This window comes from Petaurus breviceps, unplaced genomic scaffold (genome assembly GCF_028583685.1).
Source record: "Petaurus breviceps papuanus isolate PSGF00001 unplaced genomic scaffold, PetGlider_PUasm1.0 37, whole genome shotgun sequence".
Taxonomy (NCBI): Eukaryota; Metazoa; Chordata; class Mammalia; order Diprotodontia; family Petauridae; genus Petaurus; species Petaurus breviceps.
The window spans coordinates 1,130,861-1,139,779 of NW_027186296.1; the positions used below are offsets into that span (position 1 = coordinate 1,130,861).

The window sequence follows — 8,919 nt, forward strand, 5'->3', positions numbered from 1 at the left end:
TTTTTTTTCTTTGAGCTGCCAAGCTGTAGATTCATAAACTCAGATTTCAAGACAGTTAAAATATTATTACTATATTTATTTTAGGTATATGTCACAGGACAGGAAAGCATAGAATCTATATAAAATAATATTTTACGTCATTGCAAAATAAAACTCCCTAAGAATATGTTCCATTTTATGTCTTTTCTGCACTGCAAAAAAAAAAATGTATATACCTTTCATTTAAAGGGATATTTCTATTTCCAGGGAGAGAATTCTTTCCAAACTTTGTTCATATACCCCCTTTATCTTCTTCATGTGAATACATGTGCTTTTCTAAGATAGCATTAATGCTGATTAGCTCAATATAGGAACCGAAAATTTTATTACAACACAACAAAATTAGCCGAAAATGTCTCCAACATTTTTCCTCATCATTGTTGCTAAAGTTCACTGAAGGGAGGTGCAGATTGTTTAAAAATTCAGGATGCTTATTTCTTCCTCATTCCTTCCAGTGGATTGAAGTGATTCCTCAGCTTTCCAATTTGCATTCACCCCATTTTATAACAAATAAATAGTACAAATGTCTTCAGAAAAATACCTGGAAAACTTCAGTGATCAGATTGAATGATTGCAAAGTACCCCAAGTACTATCACCTGCTAAAATGCCACACTCTTAAATAGAAAAGGGTCTAAAGACACAGTTCTCACATGATTTTAAAAACAAAAATCTTCAGCTATACGCTCAAATGCACTTTGTAAATCTGTTATTCGGAGCAGCATTTTATTCACTAAGCATCCCAAAAGTTGGTGAAAAATCTTACAGTGAAACTAGGGATAGGAGAAGAGAAAGAGGGGGTAGAGTGAGCACAGAGTAATGGAAAAGTGTATCTCTTTACTTTCATTCATTCCAATATAACAAGATTGTACTTGTTTAAAATCTCTCCTTTCTCCTTCTTTTCCTTCTTCTTCTTATCATCTACCTACTCTTCTCATAGAAGAGAACTCCCAGACATAGGACAGGGATTGAGACCCGATGAAAGCATGTAGCCCAGCTTGCTAAGCAGTGACATGTAACAAAGGCAAACTCGTATTACATTTAAAAATAAAACCATAAAAGCTTCTAGGGTTATCTTGTTAACTGAAGAAAAGTCCAATATTAGTTGTTTCTAGAGGGATTTCCCCCCCATGATTTCGAGAAGCACGCTCAGCTTCAGCACCTACATATTATACACCTAGAGAATTATCAACCCTGAACTGGGAGGAATCTTTCTAGCATTCCAATCTAACTTCTTACTTTAAGGATGAGGTGAGGAAAGTGTACTCAAAAATACACCAGTTTTCTAGGAGTGGTGGTGGCGACAGAGAGGAGGCAAGAGTGCTGATTTCAATTGCAAATAAATGATCAGAGCACAAATAATATTTCCGAACGGGAACTCTTGAAGTGAATGTCTTTTTAAGATTGGGAAAATGTTTGGGGCTCACTATATTTGACACAATTCCGTTTGGTTTTTTATTTATTTTTTTAAATAGACACTTAACAGCCTGGTCAACATTTTAAGTAAATTATCTTGGCGACGTCCTTTGGAAGCGTTTACTAAAACACTTCCTATCATTAATCTTAAACCACTTGAAGATTATGGTGGGAAGAATGGGCTCACTAACCATTGTCATCTCAAATGGCTTTTAAGACCGTCTGCTCTTTATTGTGGCAACAAAAAATCAGCTCACAACTGGGATTTTTCCTCCTTTGTTTTTTTATCTATTTTGTTTGATTTTGCTCTATGTGTAAAAGAAAGGACAACAGCGCAAAAAAAAAAAAAAATACGAACCACAGGCTCCCTGGTATATCGGATGAAAAACAGGCTGCTTAGCTGCTGACACTTTCGTTGGTATCTTTCTACTCTGCATCAAGAAAACTGAAGATCAGAAAATTACAACAACAAAAAAGGCTACTTAATGCAAGGTAATCTCTTAATTTGCCCCCTTTCCCAGAAAAGCATTTCTTTTATGAATTTGCATTAAACAATTTATAGAGGTTGAAGGGATTAAAAAAAATTTGCAAAGGACACGTGTTTCAGTGCCTCAAACTATACATCCGTGCACTTTATCTCAATCATTTATTGGTAGGTTTTGTTATGCTTCCCCCTTGTATCTTTTTTTACACTTTCAAATATAAATTGTCTGGAGGAGAAACGGATATTTGACAATGGACCCACTCTTAGGTCCCTTTCAAAGGGCTCTAAGATGCTCTAGCATTCTCAGCCTCAAGGTAACTCCACCACACAGAGTATTTGACTGCTGGGGGTGGGTTGGGGTGGGGGGGCTGAAAGGAAGAAGGTGGGTTGAGGGCGGGGTTTCTTTTGTTGCAAATAAAAACAAAATGCTTTTACCAGGCTTAGGAGGGAAAAAAGGGAGGGGGAGGAAGGAGGAGGATCATCTCCATTTCCCCCGGCATCCCGTCAAAAAATGTAAACAGTGCATCTCTGCACCTAAAAGACTTCTCCACACCATTGAAAAACTATGCAAAGGCTTTTTTCTCTCCTCCCTCCCCCTTTGTCTCTCTCACCCTTTCCCCCCCCCTTTCCTTTTCTTTCTAAGAGCTAAGTGGACATTTAGGAGTAACTTGCGGTAATAAACACTCTATAGGAAGAGGAACAAAGCTAATAAAGAGTTTCATATTTTTTTAAAAAAGAGATTCTAAAAGTTCTAATGCTAACCGTGAAAATCCTAGACAAGGAAAATGAATATCAAAGATTGACTTTAGACAGTTTGAACGTTCAGACATTTCTAATGGGTTAGTTTTCTAATTTTAAAATGAATTGGAGATAACCCTTCTCCCTCCACCAAGCTCACACACTCAACTGGCTATTCACCTTCACCCCTTAGGGCAACTTGAAGAGAGGGCGCTTGAGCTTGAGCGTGAAATGAAGTTGAATCTGGTTTAATCTGCTCAGGTAAATTCCCCAAAGACAGCTGTCCCAACTCGCATCCCCAGCATTATCAGTGTGTGCAGGGGCCTCGGCCTGAAACCAGTTTTAGATAGGTGTACACTTGTCTCTTCAAGATATTCAGGGAAGTAACTGAGGTTAAGAGTAATGATGCAATATTTTCTGGGCAAGATGAAGGAACTAGCGAAACTGGAGGGGACAGTCCCCATAACAGATTCCTCCTTTCTAGTGGACAGAACCCACAGGTCTCACTGAGTTTTCATACAGGATCTAATGTAAAACGACATACAGACAGCACTCTCAATCAAGGTGCGTTTGTGTGTGTAGATTTTTTAGCACGTGCTTTTGGAGCTCTTATCCAGATACCTGCCCGAACGTTGGAAACTGACACGTACTGCACAGCTCCACCTTCTTCTGCCTTTCACACTCTCCACAACTATTTCCTAGCCTTCTTTCTCTACAATGTAATCCATGCCAAAAGCCAGGGGCAGCACCAGATAGAAGTGAACCAAGGTAGTTTAGACATGTGAGCACTTAGTAAAGCTCTACAAAGAACTGAGTAAAGAGGTGTGAGTGGGTGCGGGGTTTGGGAGGAGGATTTGGGAGAGTTTTATAAATTCCTAGTTAGTCAATTGCCATTATAGTTGTTTTGGGGGATGCAGAGGAGCGAATGTGACTATTCTCACTAGCCTAGGTGTAGGTTTTGAAGTTTATTGAGATAAGACAACATATTCACTGTTCAATTTCAAAAGCATTATTTTAATTTTCTTATTTGACATTCTGTAGATCCTAGTTACTCAGGATTGTGCTTTTATGTTTGTGTGCTTAATAAACTTCTGTCAAATGGGGAAAGATGGATAACTGCCTGTTATAAGTAATCTACTCTAATGCAATTATTTCCCCAGGTTCGAATGCAATTACAAGGAGAGGACAGAACTGACCGTTGGAATGAATTTCAGCTCCAGGGACGGGAGAAGACTGGCAGAGACAAGCTGAAATATGAGCCAAATCTGTTCTTCGAGATGCGGGGGAGGGGGGGGGTGGAAGTTGTGAGTGGTGGTGCAGACTGTAAAAACACCTCTGCACTCAGGAAAACTTTTTTCTTCCCCCATCCTCTATCCCCACACTTTTTCTCTGCATCTTCCTGTTCTTGTGTGTATGCATTTCTGCCTCTTTCAATTAAGGAGGGGAGATTTAGTTCAGAGGATTGCTTCAGAATACATTTTATGAAAGTTGAAAATCTATGTCCATATATGCCCAACAACAATGAAGTAAGACTACTCTTTCGATCACTTTAGAGAACTCTTCTAGGAAGTTCAGGCCAAAAGAAATCCTATTCTACTATCAACAAGATACGTTATTTGTTTTCTCTAAAATCATCCGAGTAATTTTCAGCTCTCACTTAACTTTGCCAAAAGGACAAGGTTTGCAAACATGATTATTAAAAGAAAAAAATAACATTATTTTAATCATTTTTTTTTTTAAAACAAGACCCAGTGTCCACTGCTGAAATGAGAGTCATGCATTTTCAACTAGATGAAAGCTAGACTTGTTGATAAGAGATAAGAAAGTCAGTCCACCTTGGAATGCTGGCTAAAGGACAAAATTGCTGGGGCGCCAAGAGGAAACCCAAACGAGGGCCACAGGAGACCATTAATGTTCTCATATCCCGAACCCGCTTTCCCTGCATCTCCAATAGGGAAAGCTAGTGCTCTGAAGCAGACAAATAAAGAGGCTATTTGGAATTGAGTGGGGGAGGGGAGAGTGTTTTAAAAGGAATCATCGGATTTAGGTATCAGCCTGTAAAATATGTTTGTGACTCCAGAGTGCCAAGGCAAGATCTAGCAGTCCGGGGAGCATTGCTTCACTTTTGATGTGACTGATAGCTATCTTTTTCAGATAAATATCTGTCTTTGTCTCTGTCTCTCTGTCTCTGTCTGTCTCTCTTTCTCTCTGTCTCTCTCCCTTCATCTGCCAAGAGCTGTATACGCGGTTATGGTCACACACACACACACACACACACACACACACACACACACACACCCCTCCCCCCCGCCACGAATTTCTAGTACAAAACATCTGCTCTGATAGCCATCCATTGGCGCACCTCTGGAGTAGTGCAATTTATTATACGTCTGCACCAGAGCGTCTGTACACAAAACAGGCAAGCTTTTCACACTGATCCTCCCGGAGCAGGATGCACCCTCTTGTGTCTCCCTCCCTTCCACAAAAAGGAACCGAACAAACCCCGATTGCAAAATACACTCCAAGTGGGGAAAGTGCCGCTACATGCGTCTGTTTTGACATCCCGAGCTCTGCTCACATCACAAAGTATCAGGTGCTTTGTAGATATATTCCCTACTGGGGTAAACGCGTGACTTGGTGCGTGTGTGTGCATGCGCGCGCGTATTTGTGTTTCTTCGCACAGCCATCTACCCACCCCAGTATCCCCATCTTCTCTGCCCTTGACCGCTCATCCCGGGGTGTACTCAGAAGCCCGCTGGTCTCTCATCCCAGTTAGTCACACAGTCAGTCAGTACAAGGGACTCGGGGAAGGGTCGGAGGGCGCTCAGGTGTCTGGGATCAGGGGAGCAGCAGCTGACAGCATCTAGAAAGGCGCTTCCCATCCACTGGGAATCTGTGAACACTATGAGGCGGAGGCAGGCTAGTCTATCTCTTTTCAGAAAGCGCTGCCTCCAGGGTCCCCTCCTACCCCAACTGCACTCCCACTCCCACTGCTCTAAGCTGGATAGACCAGTGGCCGCTAGCCCTGCTGCCCAGGTCTTCAGACAGCTTCTTCTAAAATACAGGGGGTGCCACTGGTGCCTCTGGCCCGGCACTCTGCTTTTGCCCAGGCCCATAGTTCCTCACAGCTCAGCTCGGTGCGTGAGTCTTCCGAGTGGAGGGAAGAAGACAACTTGGAGGGGGTTGCTTTTCCTGGCCTCTCGGATTTTCACTTGGGTCCTTAGGCAGTTCGACCTTTTCTGCCCTCTCTTATTCAGCAGGCCTCCAGGGGTTGTCTGTAAGTCAGAAGAGCGATCTTTGGGACGCAGAAAAAGGAAGCTGGAGGACTGAAGACCCAACGGGAGAGAGAGGGTCAGGTTCTACGTCTGAAGAATGTAGAGAGCGAAAAGTTAAGGTGATGGAAAGAAAAACCCCATTACCCACTCACCGTGGCCAGGATTTCTTTGGGGAAGCTTTCGAAACCTCTGGGTGTGAGCAAGAACGAGAAGTCCCTTGCCTCGAAAACTATCAGGGCAGAAACCAGAAACAGAGGAGCAACCAAACCAGTGTTCCTGCCAAGGTTTCTTTGCGTCCATAAAGTAGGCAGCCTTACAACTCCCCAAAGTCCCCTGCTCCATTTCCTCCTACCCCATCTTTTCTCTCACTTTCTTTGCAACACGTGAAGAAGGTGACTGGAGAAAATTTTGGGAGAAGGGACCCTAGCCAAAGGGCTGAACTTACTCCTCCCTTAGGATAATATCTTGATCTTTGAAAAAGTGCTAAGCATTTTCCCAGCGTATAAACCATACCTTAATAGGCACACAAAAATATGTGTAAAGAAAAAAAAATTTCGAATTGTGATTAGGTCCAGGTAAAGGATTTCACTGAACTTTGTGTTTGGACACATTACGTGCAAGTTCTTGAGGCAGAAGAAAACTTTAAAGTCGTCTACGGCTCCTTTCAAGAATCCTTTCTTAAACAGAGGCTCTAATAGAATGATCTCGGTTTATCATAAAGCACAGGCATGCACAAATTCTATGCTTTGACATGTTTTTCTAAAAGGAGTGAGAGGCAAGTACCAGGTGTAAAAGTTAAAACATCTGCTCAAAACAGTTGTTTACCCTCTTCTCTCCATTTTAATACACGTTAAACAAACTGCTCAAAAAGGGTCATGTCATATAACTGAGTCAGGGCTTCTCTGTTTATGCTCTGAAACTCATCCTTGGGCCCTATGACTTTTCAATGTTTAAGTGATGTGTAAATAGAATAAGGTCACAGGTGATTGACAAGTTCAGGCTACTTAGCTCAATTATCAAAGTTTTATTTCCAAATCAAGTTCAATTTGATTTTCCTGCCTTACCCTAAGTCATCTTAGAAAATCCAATGAAAATAGACAATTTACACCAAATCCTATACACCATTATTTATTTTATTTTTTATTTATTTATTATTTTATTTGTAAAATATTTTTTTTGTGCTGTGAGTGCCCTTTAATGGTTATATGGTTACCATATCCTTCTAACTAAATTTAGAAACATAGCCATCACTTTACTTCAAAAGGCAGAAGCATCATAATTATTAACTTTTGGAAGTTTTGAGAGAAATTTTCTAATATACTGTCTCAAAAATTCTCCTCCTCCATCCCATCCTCCTTTCCAACTGAAATCCACTAACAGAGTTCAAGAAATATTTATGCTAACTCATAATTTATAAAACAAAATGTTGTATTCAATGCCTAGCTCTCAACCACAAACTAAGAAATCAATTCACAAGTATAAATATGCTAAAACAAAGTTTAAACCTAACATCTCCTTCCAAGATTCTCCTCTATATTATTTAGTAGATAACAAAGCTATTTAGATATATTAAAGTATAAAACAAAACTATTCTGATCAAGGCCCACCACATCTGGAAATGCTTCCTTTCCTCCTATCTCTGCCTTTTTTTTTTATTTTTGAAAGAGAAAAAAAAACCCTGAAATAATTCCATACTACCATTAGATGATACCATCAGCCTTTAATCATCAATGTGCACTCCTATTTAAATTTACAGTATGAATCTTTATTTCATTCATCTTTTCTTTCAGGGGGGAAAGTGAAACAGGAAAGCCAACCTTATTAATTATAAGATTGATGGGGTGAAGAAAGCCAAAAGAATTTGGCTTGCAAATTATTTTGAGAGATATGAATATGTATGACAATACTAGGAACCATAGTCATGAACTCTGACTAGGAGGCCTTGGTTTGACTATTTCTCCAGTGGACTAGATGAGAGTTCAGTCACCATAAACCTGACACAACAAAGGTAGAAATGTTTGCATCAGAGCCAGGGTAGACCCCCACCAAATTTAAAATGAGAATATCTAACCAATTTTGTTGTATAGACTTTTGATTTCTGACAGCCTATATTACAAGTTTTAAAAGACTATTTTTATGATGAAAGATACAATGTCTTTGAGAAAATCCTGCTTTGGGGGTTTTTCAACCTTCATATTTATTTTAAACCATATACATAAAGCTATGACAAGCAGTTTTCAGTTGTTAAGATTCTTTCTTTCTTTTGAAATGTTAATACTGTTTATTTAGCTTGGAAAATATTTTAGCATTCTAAACATTCAAAAAAACTCAACAAAATGTTCCAAGTATTAGGTACAGAATGTGTTTTCGTTTGCATTGTTGCATTGTCCCTTTAGTTTTTTGAAAAAGTTTCCATTTTAAAATGACAACATTTAACAACCACAACCAAAAAACCACTTTTCATGCCAGCTGAAATCCTATCCCCTTGCCACATCTAAGAATGGCAGCAGACTACTATTTCACTATATACAGAATGACAACTTAAAGCTAGGTGGCCAATCATCAAAAAAAGCCATTCTAATAGTGCATGCTTTGGGCCATGGCACCTAATGAAATATCCAGATTAATTTTCTCTTTCTAAGGTGTCATAATTCCAAATATTTATGAGAAGAATTGATCTAATACATTTAAACACACACATATAAATGCACACATACATATATAAACACACACACTAGATAGATACGCACACACGTGGATGTATATTTATATGGGTGTGTGGAGGTATGTACATACTCCCTCCCTTCCAGATATACAGAGAAAGTATAAGTTTACAACCTGGGATTTCTAACCAAAACCATAATTATCACATGCAAAAGCCTGTAACTAAAAAAAAAATGTTTTGTTATAGCAACAGCGAAGTGCACACAGAGAGGAAAACACTAAATTTCCTTTTTATTTTAAAAATG

General features: G+C 39.5%; 2 long non-coding RNA genes across 2 annotated transcripts; one reads left to right on the plus strand and one right to left on the minus strand.

The window, feature by feature from the left end:
* Positions 1-6: 6 nt before the first annotated feature.
* Positions 7-4,919, plus strand: LOC138168790 (uncharacterized). Its single transcript, XR_011170210.1, has 3 exons — positions 7-1,945; positions 2,869-2,936; positions 3,836-4,919. It is a non-coding gene; the product is annotated as an uncharacterized lncRNA (long non-coding RNA).
* Positions 4,920-5,040: 121 nt separating this feature from the next.
* On the minus strand, positions 5,041-6,479 carry LOC138168792 (uncharacterized). The gene is made up of 2 exons (XR_011170211.1): positions 6,103-6,479; positions 5,041-6,001 (listed from the first exon to the last, which is right to left on the minus strand). It is a non-coding gene; the product is annotated as an uncharacterized lncRNA (long non-coding RNA).
* Positions 6,480-8,919: the final 2,440 nt, after the last annotated feature.